Source organism: Tribolium castaneum, chromosome 3 (assembly GCF_031307605.1).
Source record: "Tribolium castaneum strain GA2 chromosome 3, icTriCast1.1, whole genome shotgun sequence".
Lineage (NCBI taxonomy): Eukaryota > Metazoa > Arthropoda > Insecta > Coleoptera > Tenebrionidae > Tribolium > Tribolium castaneum.
This window is the reverse complement of record NC_087396.1, coordinates 19,444,556-19,460,980: the sequence shown is the minus strand read 5'-3', so window position 1 is coordinate 19,460,980 and position 16,425 is coordinate 19,444,556. Positions and strand designations below refer to the sequence as shown.

Genomic DNA, 16,425 nt, shown 5'->3' with positions numbered 1-16,425 from the left:
AACTGTTTTTGCCCTAAAGCGTGTAGGGTCCCGTTTAAAATGTGTATTTTCAACCCCCTACACGTGGCACGTGTTGATGACACGCGCCCTAGGTTTCAAAAGGGTCCCGTAAAAGGATAGATCTTTAGACCTTTGACACTTGACACAACAAGTGATATTCCTCAGCTCGGGTCAATTGGAACTGGTTTTCTTGTATGGGACGCATGCCACCAAAGTAGCACTCCGACCCTCAACGAGTTCGTGAACACTATTATTAACCTATTACACCTATTAGGTACTTACGAGTGAAAATATTCAAAAATTATTTATTAAATTATGCAAAAAACATTATTTTACGTTGAAAAAGTACAAAATACGTCCGATAGCCATTGCATGACCTAAAATTGATTTCAAGTACGCTATTTAAAAAAAAAAAACAATTTTTAAAACTTGAATAATTTGAAACATTTAAATAGAACCTCCAATTTTTTGTTTTACAGATAAATATTTAAATGACTCTTACTGATTATAAAAGATATACTTATTTAACTTTAGATATTAAAATTCATTATTAGTTCAGTAGCCTACAATGTATTTTTTAACTGTCCTGTTAGAGGAAAAACGAAAAAATCATCAAAAGTAGCTGTATTATTACCAGTCAAATTTAAATATAATATTAATTAATTATAATTTTATGACTTATGATGTTATAGTAAAACTACGATGCTTAAGTAATATTTTCAGCAAAAAATTCTTAACAAAATTGTTGCTGCTTTCAAAATAACGTTAATTCGAATTTTTAGTTTTTAATTAGTTATTTTTTGTAGCCAATTTTATATTTTAGGATGTTTTTACGAAACAGCATCTTAGCATTGCTTGTTCTAAAATGACATAAAAAATAATAATTTTTCTGTCGATTCAATTGTAATTAATTAATTGAATTGTGAAAAATTGTAAAAAAATTCTGAAAAAATTCACTCAACGACAATTATTTTTCCGCATGATTGCAGTGTTGAAGCATGTGCTACGAAGGAGTTAGTGTTTCGTTGCAAGATCGCAGTTAAATTATTTTCGCAAGTTTTCTTGAAACAGACCGAAAATATTAGGAAAATGTTTAAATTTTATTCAAAATTTGAGACCAGAACAATGAAACAATGAACAAAGATCTGACCAGACCTGACCTGACATACCTTTATATCTCAAATTTTTCGAGATAGGTTTATAATTTAACTCGATATCTCAAACCTCTAAGTTGAATTCCTCTTTACGTTGAATAAATTTTTGCTTGCAATCAACTATAGATCATCAATAGTCTTTTTTTAATTTTCTTATGTTTACGTAGTCTATACAATAATAATAATAATAATAATAATAATAATAATAATAATAATAATAATAATAATAATAATAATAATAATAATAATAATGAGCAATTAAGTTTATTTTAGTTAGTTGTGCTATAAGGCGGAGAGTTTAAAAAAATAGTTCAAACTTTTTTAATTTGCTCGCCTACTTGTTGCCTGTTTTCGGTTAGTTACTGGCCCTCGAACCTCGAGTTGAATACACATTTTGCACACTACTTACTGTGTTGTTATGCAAATGATACTTTCTGCTCTTGTTGTAAAAATATTTCTGTAAACTGTAGTTTTTGAAGTAGTTGCGCAAAGTGCCGTCGATTTGGAGGCCCAGAGCCTATTAGCAGAAATCGAGGGTGGTGGCAGTTGGGTCGTGAAACGATGGTATTTTTTCAGGGCCCAAAATTAAACAAGCCATAAAAAGGGCTTTTGATGGAACATCCCGAAATATCGTAATACGCGGTCATTAATTAAAAACGTCGTTTGGCAGCAATTAGCTAGATGAAACCCTCAAAGCAGCAGCGACTCTTCAGCCGGACTGCATTTGACATCCAAGAGTGCCGCGGATCGCTGTGATTAATGAGCGGGACAATTGCCCATCGCCACCCTCTTTACCCTGCGCCTACTCGGATCGAGAGAGTTAAGAAGAAGGGTTAAACCAATAGCGGCCACGATTCATTAGCGATTGCGACATTTTATATTTTGTAAATAGACGATGGACATTTAGGTGTAAGTGTAGTGGACGGTGTTTGATCTGTCAACATATTTGTATTTTTATTAATTACCAATGAAGGCTTCTTGGAATATGACCACCACAGTGGAAGAGTGTATGCGGATAGATTGTGTTACTGTTTGGTCATCGGAAGGGTTAAAGACCTCTGGAAGTAGAGAGCTCTGTTTAAACAGCACTGCTTTGAAATATTCTTTCTTTTTTTTGTAATTACACGCATTAATGGAAGTTCGAGACTTGTGCATCGGCGGTCACATAGTTTGACTGCAGAGGAATGCAATAAAATACTTGTTGCAAAAATTTGTGGCAGCAATCCAAAAGAGCAAACTATTTGGTGTATTTGGATGCGAATAAATTTTCCGAATCATTGCGCTTCAAGAGCACTTTTATCTTGAGTTTCATTGCAGTTTGAAAACTATAAATACCTGAAACTAATAACTAGATATAACTAGAGAATATACGCGAAGCCAAAATGCAAAACAACAAGACTCCAATGAAGCATAAACAACTCTAGTCAAACTAAAGTTTCCATGATATAAAACAGTAATGAAGCATGTATCGCTTCTGTATGGAGGCTAATGCTACTGGAATCCTTGGAGAGATAATTAAAGTCTGTCGCCAGCTAACGAAGCTAAACACACACATTCATCACTCCGCCGCCCCCAACTCATCCTCTCAATGCCGCCTCCGGACTTTATCCCGCACCAAGTTCCGTGTAATTATCTACTGTGTGTTTATCCAATGAGATTAGATTGAAACCAATACTGATCAATGGTCTTACCGAGAGGTCACCCGTTTACTTGAACTCGCAGCAAAAAACAAAATTTTGGGCCAAATGGTGAAAATAAAACACATAATTAATTCGTCCATTACGTGCTGGAATGATCTAGTCCAAATTAATGAAAAAAGTTGCGTTTAAAAGACTTAAAATTGCTACTCCATTGAAAAGCTTTGGTTGAATATGCGAGCGGTTTGCATCTATGCCCGGAGCTTTCATGTATTTGTACCACATTTCAAAAATTTACACATGTTTCGGGTAGAACAAATGTCAAATTAATCGCGAAGAGTTGATTGTCAGAAAGAACCATGAAAAATAATCCTTCCCCAACATCCTACCGAGCAGAATTAATTTCCGGTTCGAAAAAAGTAATCCGTTATTCTAAAATATCATCAAAAAATCCAGTGTAAACTGTGATAATAAAATTTAAAAAAGTCTATAATTGGATTATTTCATATAGACGGCCCCTTTCAATTACGTCCAGATCCGTTACGAAAACAACTTAAAACAACTGTGTTTTGTTAGTTTTAATTTTTTCCCGATACATCGACAAATTCAACAGAATTAAGTGAGAGTGAATTTTTGCTCGACGTGTTTACGAAACAATTCCGCACTTTTGTGGCTCGTTTTTTCAAAGTTATACACATCGAACGCACCTACTGCGATCTGGTGATGAGATAAGCTGGCGAATGGTAATTGTTTCATGTTATTAGTGGCCTATTGGCATTGATTTGTCTCGATTATGGGTTAAGTGGAATGCAGTCGATTCTATTTATGCCCCACGTAGCAATAGTAGCGCCTATCAGTGCCTACATCCCGCCTTCGCGTAACCATTCCTTTCAATAAAGCTCACCCATTCGGAACAAAAATACTTTGATTGACTTTTACCCACAACACTTTGACTTTTTTAATGCATCTGTGCTCTTTTTATAAACAAAACTTCACTTTTTTATTAAATAAATCTTTTAAAATGCAATTACAAAAGAACCTTCTTGGAAAATAATCACTGATCACTGATTTTATCGTAAATCTTAAAATTTTTCAAGAACAATATTAAACACACGTTTTTTTTATAAACACACACAACAGGTGTGTAATAGGAGTTTCTTATTAAGAAAAAACTATCCCAAATCACCTAAGAATGCAATAGCCAACGAAAGCTTTGATTAAATACAGCACTGTAATAATTTTCAATAAACTGATGAATAAATAACGAAATTATCTATCAAACGATGCAAATTATTCCAGATGTACATTTTTTATTTTTTGACAAAAATAAGATAGATTACGCTTTTGGTGCAATTTATGGCTCAGAATTTACATATAAAATTGTATCCTAAAAGAAGTATATACTTTCTGATTAAACCAAAATTTTCAATCTTCTGAGCTAACAGTTTTATTTTCCAAATTCAGTTATTACTATAAGAAAAGCTATTTTTTTATTATACTTTTGGTAAAAAAAATTTGGAGATAAACGAGACTGGCCTTTGCAAAAATTATTTAACAGAAATTTTTGCCCACGTCACTGTTGTTAACAATTATTTTCACTCGTATCTACTCATTTGGCTTATAACAATGACGAGTAGATAGCTTTTCATTACACGCTTTTCATCCAAATTTAAATTTACAATTCCATTGTTTTTATGAAAATGCCGGGTTTCTCAAAGTGGCTGTCTTTCCATTTTACCCTGAATTGATTGTTTGTATTTATCAAATTTGTGTCTACGTGTACACCTAATTCGTGAAAAATAGATTTTTGTGATTTAAATAAAAATAATCGGCGATAAACCGGTGTTTAGGTGTGATAGCATTTGATTCAGCAATTCACTTTGGCCCATTTACATCAATTTGTGTCCATAATTAAAGTATCGTAACAATATTTGTCATGTGATTTAATGCCACCAATAATAAAAATTGCAAAGCCGTTGTCGCTTTGGCTGTGCATTTTTCCCGAGTTCGGCAAGTAATGTATACCCAGTGTCAACTCATCAATAGATCATTACGTCGCCACTTTTAGAGAAGCATTTTTTGAATTCCGCCTGTGATTTAAGGAATCGCCCATTTTCGGTAAACGGTTGCCATGCGGCAAATGCAATTTTGAAAACTAGCGGCACGTTAATAATGAAAAATAATGGTGCATCAGTCTCGGGTGTGTATATCATTAAATTTGATGGAAAGCTAGCTAAACGTCGACCAGTGAGGACAGGATGAACGGAGGGAGTGGGCAGTTAACAGGAGGTAAATATTTGGTCCTTTTGTCGCCCCTAGGACATTAATCTTTGTCTTTGAGGATACGTCACGTTAGAGTACACGTCAGTGCAACAGCTCCAACATCGCAAATAAAATTCGGGTTTAATCAGATGCGCGATTTTTCTGGAATTGCCACTATGTAGCAAATTAGCCGCAACATAAATTTTCAATTTGACAAAATTAAATAATTATATTTTCAATTTAAAATTTTTAGTCCATACATTATTTGCAACGATCCACTCAAGCGAAACAATGTTGCTCTTCTTTGAAAGAAACACAAGTCAGAGCTGTAATATACTTATTTTGTTTCGAAAGCTGACCGCATATCTAGTAAATTTTTAATCCTTAATGCATCATATTCTATAATTGAAGCACTTCTAAGTTTTCCCAATTGTGGAGGCAATGATGATATTTAATAACTGTGTTGTACCTCCTAGTCCAAATTTTATTTTTAATTGTTTAGGTGCTATTTTAAGATTGTACAAATTACTTGATTCAATATTATATTTGTTGGCAAACCGATTAGTCTTGTTTTTATGCCAAAACCCTAAATGTTCTAATTACGCCAATGGCAGCAAATGATAAAAGCAGTATTCCATCAAAGGCTTTTTTTCTATTTATTTAATAACTAGTTTTGATTTTTTCAGGTAAAACACACTAATTAAAAGGTTTCCGCCAAATTTATGTTTACTTTGATTTGGTTTTAAACATACTTTTAACTTTAAACAAATTAAACTAATCGATGCGAACCTATATTTAGAAGTAATTAAAAGTTAAATAACCAATTACTTTAATAGCGTTTAAGCGAAACCAAGTTTAGAAGAGAGAAAGAACAGAAAAACCAAGAATGAAAATAAAACGAATGCCGCAGCCTGACCTAGGCCAAGCAATGTCCACAAAAACTCATAACTTAATTAAAAAACGCATCGCAGGTGGTTCAAAGTGCGATGATAATAAAGAGAGTTGGTGGAGGCGCCGCCAAAGGTTACGGTGACGGCGGATGTAAGTAGCATGTGTGGATATGGTTACGAATACATTTGTTAGTCACGTGGCACTATAGTTGGCCAATGAAAAAGCACGCTCGACCGTATCGACTTTTACACGATGTGAGTTTGGTGGCTCTTGGACTAAACTTGATACTTGAAGGGTTTCCTAAATTACGGACAGCTAACAAATTCTCAACAGAAAAGCAAAAAAAGCTAATGTTTCTCTTGCTTGTTAAATTGTAAAATAAAATATTATTTAATGTAAAATAATTCTATTAAAAAAATAATCTAAATAAATAATGTGAGCACGACAATGTAATGTAAATTGACAGGTCCTTCGTAACGCTCACTGTGAAATACCGAATGATCAATTCCATTCCGTTCAACAGTGTAACAACCACATGTTATACATTAGCACATGGCATAGAGAAGGGATAAAGAAAAGAAAAGTGAAAGGATGTATAAACATGGAATGAAATAAATTTCCTTCAAAAAGCACAAAGAAATAAATTTTCTTTCCGAAGCTAAAAAGTGAAAAAAGTAACTTGTTTGATTGCAATTACATTTACCAACACTATACCTAACATAAAAATTCTTCTTTGTTAATGCGAATTTGACATCCGATTTTTTTTTGAATCGCAAAATTTTTCAAAAAATTTTGTTTGACTGTGTAGTAAGTAGTTTGAGCACATTACTACTTTACCGTTCAAAAAAAGGTAAAAACTGTATTTTGTGATGTTTGACTGCAAAAATAAAAAAAAATAAGAAATTAGTACTTTTGAAAAGTGTTTATATTTCTCATTACAGCGATGTATTACATGACATGATCAAATTTGGAAAAAAAAGCATTTTTGCAAAAATTGCTTTGAAAACAACGCCAACAAATAGGTTGTTATAAAACATAATAGGTTTTTGGAAGTTTAAATAAATTTAGATTAGAAACTAAACGACATGGTAAGCTAGAACTTTATTTTTGCAAAACAAAACTACACAAAATTTTAAAAATTTTGATCGAATAATTAACTGAACTGTTAAACTTTAGTTTGTTAAACAAAATTTTAGGCGTTTTTTTTCAAATCACTCATTGCAAAAACGTTTTTTTTTTCAGTTTTAATCTGCATTTAAGATTTAATTATATCATGCAATACATCGCTGTAATTGAGAAATAAAAGACTTTTCAAAAATACAAGTATCGAATATTGCTCTTATAAGAAAAACTTATGTTGAGGGTTGTAACTCTGACATAAAGAATGCTTTGAAAAAGGCAATGACAGATTTAGATTCTTTGTAAAAAGGTGCCTTATTCAGGTTCTGGATAAAACATCTGTATCTTTTGGTTTTTGCTTAAAAAAATTAACACATTACAAATTTCTGAATTTTTTTTCAGTTTTTTCCTGATAATTTAGAAACTAAATATGACCCATCAAATCTTCTTTCAGGTAATTGTTCAGCATAAAAATGCGCTACTTTGTCCTAAATTAACCGACCTCGTATCTCTTATAATATCTAAGATCCTCACGGTGGAGCTCAAAGAACACACACTCTCATAATAAATTATTACACTCACTTTCTTTTGAATACAATTTATTTTCAGATTAATTTTTTTATATTCTAAACCAGATTTATTTCTTGACACTAGATACTTGTACGTATTGTAATTTTCTTTAACACTCAAGTTCAGAAAGACCTAATACATGAAAAAATTTGCATAAACGAAAAAGTAGATCAAAAGAATAAACAGTTTTCTAGGTTGGAACATCTACTTTTGAGACAAAAAATGCTAAAAATATTAACAAAAACACTCGAATGCGGCCAAAATAATGAAAAACTTCTCACAATTCGTTGATTTATATAAAATTATTTTTTTACGTATTTTTATGATACTAAATAAATAAATAAATCCTTGAAGCACTGCGTGCATTGTTAATGGATATGTGGCACCAATTCCCACTATCTGTGGTCACGACGACTCCTATACATAATTACAACAACTTGATCAACAGTAGATTAACCATACACTAATTAATAAATCATTTGGAAAGATTAATTTTGTTAAGTTGGTTAAATTAATACCACATCAGCACGTAATCAAATAATTTTGTGATGATTCAACCTCCGTTCTCGAACACACAATAAATAATTAAACTTAAATCAAACCATTAAAAATTGGAGATTTTAAATGCTGTAGTTACAACTACGGGAGAAAAATTTTTACAACGAAAGAACAAGAGTGCCGCTTATAATTTTAAATAAAAATTAAAATCCAAAATATTTTTGTCGGTTGTGGTTAAATAATTCTAACGTGTCACTGCTAAAATACGTTGCGATCCATATTCAGGTGATTAAAAATTCCTTTGCGAACTTGGCGGCCGCATTGCACATAAACACATTTAAATTTAATTTGAATAAAACATCTGAGGAACACGAAATTCGTTAACTTACTCACCAATTCCAGTAAAATTCTTTGCCTCGAAACCACCGGGGTAATTTCAACCCTCATTTCTTCTCCCATATCAGCGTCTGAACCCCGACATTCCCTGCAAGCCAGACAAAGAGAACTATAACAACGTGTCGCCAAGGGACCCCAAGTAATATCTCAGGGCGAATTCTATGCTTATAATTAAAACTTTGCAAATTCCGTTGATGTACTTGATGAAAATGAGAGAAAATTGAATCCATAAATTATGCATGGGGCAGGCCCTGCAAGACCTCGCGTTTCAGGCGCGCAAAGATAAAAGCGATCGCGCTAGCCTCCGAATGGAAAATAATGGAGGATTGGATATTGGTCGGTAAATATAATTATTTATTAACAAACATCAAATTTTGTTGTGTAAACAGTAATTATGAAATACTTCATTCATGTGTAATGCCTTTTGATGTACCTTTTATATTTTAATAAGCGAGCGTGCTCGATAAATAGCCGCTTTTTTCAAAAGGGTCGCAAGGTTTTTCCGAAATGCACAATTTCGAGTCCTCAGCCCCGCGACATTCACCCTTTTTCTCATCATTAAATTCACTCTTAATTCAGCTTCATCCTTTGATTCTTGGAATATTAAATGTGCAATCTACATATAAAAAGCTCGGCAAATCAACCTGCTTTCAATTCACACGGTGACCACCTTTACTATATTCAAATACACTTCCCAATCCTTCGACTTGCTGGAGAGGGACGCAGCTACGATTGCACCTATTTGAGCTGTGCTCCTGACAAGGACACTTGCAGGAGACAAGACGAACCGGTTAGATAAGCTTCTTGGAGTCCTTCCGACTTTATTTATTAATCTAGTATCAAATTGTACACCGATCGGAAGAAACCGAAATTCGGAACGCGAAACGGGTCCAAAGTTTGTTTAAACAATATTCCGATTTTTTCTAAACCAAGTGTGTTATTTATTATTTATAATTTTGGATTTTATTATTTTAATCAGGCAAGTGTTGTCATGTTTTTTCTAGTTTTAAGAAAGTAGTTAATTTTTGCATGACTTTTATTTTTTGTTTAATTTGTTTATTGGAATTTTCTTTTTCTGTCGACTTTTTAACGTGCGCCATTTGAAGCGCCGTCCTCTTGGAGGAAATTTCAGACGGAGTCATAATAGAGTGGGTTTAATTGTTAATCAATCAGCTGGAATGATCGATTGGGGAGCAAGCAGTAGCAGTAGCAGCAATCCATCTATAATTGGTGATGTTTGTCGTCTGTTTGGATAAACTATCCAAGTGCAAATGTCTGCACTGAGTGTTGTTGATGCTTGAAGTCGGACATGTTCATTATTGATCAGCAGCGTTGGCTGTGCCTTATACTCCGTCGCGACGGTCACGATGCGGCGTCCATTTTGTTCAAGTCCGTCTTTTGGAAGCACTGACGCGTGAACTTTACAGAAACGGCGAAATTTTGAGGCCAAAACACGTGCGAAAGAAACACTGATTTTTCGTTTCGAAAGCGTTTATTTGCGGAACATTTAATGAAACAAGTACATATGTTTTAATAAAATTATAATTGGCTGTTAAAAATAATTTGCGCCAAAATTGGGCATACAAGCGACGTGTCATGAAAGTAACATTGTTCAAATAACAAGAGGATTCTTTATGAAATGGAATGCTAATTTTGCTCATCGTAATTTATGTACACAGCGATAATTTACTTGAACAAATAAAACGTAACTGCTGAAAAAATGCCGAGAATTAAAAACAAAATTATGTTTACGTTACTTCTCATTGCGAAAATAATTTTGTCAATGTTTTTTCGCTGCAAATTATGGTCATTCAAAATTCGAATAACAAACAAGCTTGTTCCAAATGAAAAAAACTCTTACTTTAACGAGGAAAATAGGCAATTAATAGCAGGCTGGTATTACGTACTAAAACTTAAAATATTAGGTTTTGACCAAAATGCTAGAACAAGTAAAATTCTTTTAAAGTATACTACTTATTCTCAATTAAATTTAATTTTTTTTACATTTTGTTTTTTTATGGCAATACCATAACATTAGATGTTCGGTAACAACAAATATTACGAACAAAAAAAATAATACAATAAATAAATAATACAGTAAATGTTTACCTATTTGTTGAGTTGAAAAGAGAAAACAGTTGTATTTTTTTAATAAACCACAAGATTATCAAAATGTGAAAAGCATTAGTCACAAAGTTCTTTGCAATGTACATTACAAAAAGTTTCTGGACTATGGTCCTACAAGAACGTTTGTTTCTAGACATATTCATTCTTAAGGAGCTGGTGGATGATTTTTTTTTAAATGAACAATTAACTCCTATTTTTTTTTTGATAAAAAATATTTAAACTTTGTTTAGAATTTTTTTTCGATTTTTTTATATGTGTAACATTTGATATAGTAATATTACCATTTCGACAATTAAAAGATTAATCAAAAAAGCCATAAAATAAAAGTGTCAATTACCCACATCACTGCCTTAAAAATAAAGATTTTAAAATTTTTAATACAAGTTTGAATAAAAATTGACGTGCTCCAGCATTTTGTCAAAAGAATTCATCTTCAATGTTTAATAATATTATTTGTTTTTTTGCGCTCAATGTACAAAATCTTGATTTATTTTTATTTTTTAATTAAAAAAAGTTATTTTTTTCATCTAGTTTCTCCAATGTATTGATTAAATTCCTTGTCAAAATGACTAAAGAATTTCAAATTAAGTTATTAACAATTATCAGCATGTAGATAAGTTATGAAAATGGATGTCTCGTATTTTATATCTCTTCGTTATTCAGTCTAACCAACTTAAATTCCAAATTGCAAGCCACTTTACGTGTGATAAATATTTTCTGTAAACTGTTGTCTTATAGATGCAGCATAGACAATAAAGAGAAAAAGCTTATTCCCACACTCAAAACTTTCTAAAAAAATTAAAAAAAATTCAAAACTTAATTTTAGAAAATGGTGCGTTTTTTTAATATTTTGCATTTAATTAGAGTTAGGGTCAGCTCGTACGTAGATGAAATATATTTGTATATAGTTGAATGGTAGATGCTCATTGAATACAAATTTATCTGATGCATACTCTGTGCCTTTTATACAAGTAATACAAATAATAATTAGGCAAATATATGTGAATGATATCTAGCTAGAGGATAGAATAGATAATGAAATATGAAACAGAGAGGCGTTGGAGTTGTTGGGTATATCCAGGTCCAGCAAGTGAAAAAATGTTGACCCGCAAAGCAAACATTCTCGTTATTTCGTCGTGTGCTTTAATAAAAAATTTATCTGTCCAACTTGTTCGACATAAACGCACCCTAAACGCCCCATAAAAAAATGCTGTAAGCCGCACCGATACGTCCATATCGCCTTTCAAAATCCTTGATGGAACGCAATAATATTCCCGTGCCCATGCATATGACGTGTCCGACACTAACAGGGCCATCATCAGTTTTTATTTTTTGTCGGCTTTTGTAAAGCAACCTCGATGTACATAAATCATAAATTTCGGGCCTGGATGACAGTGGAAAACATTATTGGTATGTTAACACTTACCTGGACAAATTTTTAAACACCATATCTTTTTTTTGTATTGAACGCAACGAGTAGACGCATAGGTGTATAAAACTGATAATCCTGAAGTTTATGGAACATTACCACTGTTACATAGTCCTGCGAGTTGAATCCTGCGCGTACGATGACGTCGGAAAAAAGGTTTGACTGCTCAAATCAGCAGGACGAAAAAATGTCAAGGTCGGTTCGATTAATAATTTGTGAATGAGAGGTCGCGGATACACGATCACAATGCATGGACGCCACCCGGAGTTCAAAGAACTTGGCCCGGACCATGTACTCTTATTTAATAAAAATATCGACGGCCGGGTATAAATAGCGCCAACCCGATAAAAACACACTTAAAATATTACCCCCGAGCTTTCAGCTAAAGCGCTCACTTGTGAAAGTCTTGCCCAGTTAACAATCAAAAATCGCGCCACAACACGTGCTTCGTCACCTACGATTTTTGATGAAAATTATTTTTCAATTTTAATGGGCACGCAAAATTGTTATGTTAGGGCTTGACCACTTTTTTCTAATAAACGTTTAATTAGTACTGTTTTCATTTAACGAACTCGATATTGCACGAAAAAATTCGAAACAAAAACCAAAACTGAAAGCGTTTTTACGGGCGGTGAAAGTAATCCGCATTTTATTTATTTCATTATGGAATTTTTCATCACAATTATTAATCATTAATTGTAGTTGATTTGTAAAAAATAAACAATTGAGCCAACGTATTTTTTATTACCGCTTTCACTTTTTTATTTAATAAACGTTTCATTTGCGAGCTTTCCTGGCCATGATCAGTGCAGACGATAGTTTTCGCAATGAATTTTTTTTGGGGGGAAGAGGGCTTAAAAACGGGCGGTCAGTGTAAGTAACGTGTGTATTAAAATAGTTTGAGTTAATTAAAAAGCACTTAACCTTTTTGCAAACGAAGTTAAAGCAGTCGCAATTAAATTGTCCCGTCCGTCTGAGAGCGCACGTGCAAAGTTAACCGAATTAATTTTCTTAATTCGCGAATTCCCAAACAAAAACATTTATTTGTATGCCACATAAACGGGGGACTAAAAACTCAAGTATTTTTGCATAAACACGACAAATTCCGCGAATTTGCATATACTGTAATAAAACCCAGGACAAAGACAGGCGTCGTGGGCTAACAGATCCGGAAGAGAAGGATAAAATCGGTGCCCGATAGACGAGGAGGGATGGCGAAAAAACATGTGTCAGACGAGAGAACATGTATGGTCCAAAGCCATGGGGATGAGTAACAGAGATGGAGGATTAGGGAATTTACATAAAAACATCGCTCGAGCGAGATGGCTGTCCTGGGTGGCGGATGGGGGCGATCCTCCCCGCCAAGTGCAGGCGCAAGAGAGAGAGTTTTGCATTAATGACCGACAAACAAAGAGGGTTTGTGGGAAAAGCGATGGAGCAAACGGATGCTGATGTAGACAGAGAACGAGTTTCCACAGGACTTCGTACAGCAAATCGCAAACGGGTTCAACTTTTCGTCCAATTTATCAATTTGTGACAATCATAGCTATCAATTGACTCAGCTTTTTCTGAAATCGCAAACAAAGCCACCCGATTCACTGCCGACACCCGCTAAACGCCAAAGAAAGCTCTACAGAATTTTTGAATTTTCTGGACAAAAATCGATAACTAAAATAAAACAGAAGTAAGACTATTGAGCCAGCAAAGCTTTCTTTAGTAATTTGTAGTAATTGCAAAATGTATGAGAAAAAATTAATTTTCATTTTTTTTTAATTTAAAATTCTCGATATAATACGAGAAATTTTACATTCAAAGTTTTAAATTTCTTTAACGAATTATTCAAAAGCGTTTTTAGCCATTAGCTACTTCTACAAATTCTACAGATAGAATAATTAAACCTCTTCAAATATATTTTTATCACGAAAAAGGAAGTTTTGAATTTTTACTCAGAACAAAAATTGCATGAACTTGAACGAGTATAAATGTGTTAAAAATTTTTTTACAAATCTTGTGTGCAACTGATGAGATAGCTCCTCGTCTTTGCCTTAATAAAATAATTTTTACATTTAAAATGGAAACAAAATAGCTTTAAGTAATTATTATTACTGTAAAATTCAAATTTACTTAAAATTTGTACAAGTTTTTATGTCCACTGATAGCACATACTATATTTTTATTAGGATGGAAAGTCAAAAAACAAATTCGAATTAGGTCAAGTTCGTAAAATTGTGCACAACTTGAAAACCAACAAAAATTTCAAAAAATTTTATTTCTTCAAAATGATCTAACTTTTAATGAGATTAATAATGTAAGTAGCAATTTTTTTTCGTAAATAAGTTAGGAAAAAAGCTCATATTAAACATTTGCTTAACCTTGTATACGTTTATGTTTTCGCAATGAATTGAAAACTGTTTTAACTAAAAGCTCTCCTATAATAATATACCAGAAATGCTTTTTTGTTGAAGTATAAATTAAAATTTTATGTAATGTAAATGCTAAGAATACGCTCTTTGGGTATCATGTTTATTAGGCCCAAATTTTCTAACAAAAAAGTACCAAAAACTAGGCCTTAGGACATAGACTTTCATGTGTAGAGACAAATGAAATAAAACGCAACAACATTTACTATTACTACCACTATTTACCTACTTTAAAACAAAAAATTTGTTTAAACCATTTCGTAATTAGGACGATTGTGAAGAGGAAAGAATAGTTTTATAGATTATTATTAAATAATACTTTTTTTAATTTTTTATTTTTTAATGCTTGTATTTTCAGTTTGTATTGCTATTTCAAGTAAAATAAGTTTTCAGTGGCTAAAAATAAGCTAAGGCACTGAAAAATGACCTGCCTCTTTTTAATCAGCTGAAACGGGAAGCTCCATGCAATTAGTCTTATTTGTCCCATTAATTTTTCAGTCCCCACTCAAAGCTTTGAACACAGAAACATTATTACCTTTGAATTTTTTGTTATGTAATTTTTAACTTCTAAAAGCCACCTTTGAATTTTTATTTCCATTTATTGTCAAACTCGGTAAATTTATTTATAACAAAATGAAATTGTGTCGCCCAGTTTTGAAAAAATGTGCAGTTTTGCCAATATTATTGAATAATTCCTGATGGTGGAGTTCCGTGTTTGGCGTGCGTTTGCGGCTGTAGCCGCTTGCAGGAGTATATCGTGGAACGCAGTATTGAGTAGGGAAAGGGCTTGTAGTCTGGAGAGCGGAGCGATAAAAGGGACAGCGGGAAGTAAGAGCTTGTAGTGTGGGAGAGTAGAAGCGAGACGGTGCCAAGACAAAAAGAGATAAAACGGCATGCGCGGAATTCAGACCCTCCCTATCCTGGATCGATCCTGGCGGAGCAAAATGGCTCCAGAATCCAAAACCCAACTGTAAAATCACTAAGGCGGCATCCGCACGGGCCCTTGCCTGAAACTCGCCCCTATTGACGTGTTTTTAGAGTCGACGCGTCGCTGAAAAATTACGAGGTTTGCTGAAACTTCACAAGGAGCAGTTTCGCTCGGCGTCCGCCCTGAACTCAGTGCATTTTTCAAGTCAAATAGCCCCTATGTGCAAATACGATCGGGGGCAGCTCTACCCGCATATAAAAACTATCTCTCAAAGCCAGCGTCACTGAAAAATATGTGTACTTTGACGTAAATTAATGTGCGTAACGTAAATTCAACTATTCCGCAATAATTTTACATAAACGCCGAGATTAGGACCTCTAATTAAAGCCAGGGCCTGGGCTGATTACGCGACTTGTTCGATTTTGATTAACCTCTTTCAAGCCGTTTCAAAGACTTCGTTAGAGGCCGCGGTTGCGCGACCCACCAAAGAAAACTCTCATTAGCCGTTATTACCTACAAAGTCGTCATCCGCCGATAATACGACTTTAATGCCGCTTCCACCTCCGCCTAAATGCGCGTACTCTAATTTATTTGATGAGTTTCATTACGCCGCCCGACATATTCGCCATAATAAAGGCGATTGCGTTGCGATATTGCCGGGGACTCTTTGGGTAAACTCCGAAAGGAAGGGTTGATGATGGCATCTATTATGTACACACCGAGCTTAGCCTAGCCTGAAACTAGAAACTCCAAGTAACACAATACTGCTGCTCTAATGGTAGTTTCAGGAATAATGAATTTTGCAATTTGCTTAAAATCAAATCGCTCGACCATGCGGAGCTTCATGTACCTGCTAACTAAAACTAATTTACCATAATATAATTTTACGCGATTTTAGCATAAAATATAATAACCTCGAATATTTATTGAGATAACATGCCGTGCATGTAACTTTTTTTGGCTCAAAATAACCAGTTTCCTCTTGCAAAACTAC

General features: G+C 33.6%; 1 protein-coding gene across 1 annotated transcript in view; it reads right to left on the bottom strand.

Annotated features, from left to right (window-relative positions):
- The window catches only part of pros (prospero), a 72,751-nt gene extending 60,541 nt beyond the window's left edge, over positions 1 to 12,210 (bottom strand). Inside the window, exons 1-2 of the mRNA XM_015981482.2 lie at positions 12,081 to 12,210; positions 8,525 to 8,615 (exon numbers count right to left, since the gene is read on the bottom strand). The gene's annotated coding sequence lies outside the window, so the exon portion shown is untranslated. The remainder of the gene's footprint in view (positions 1 to 8,524; positions 8,616 to 12,080) is intronic.
- Between the last annotated feature and the right edge of the window lie 4,215 nt (positions 12,211 to 16,425).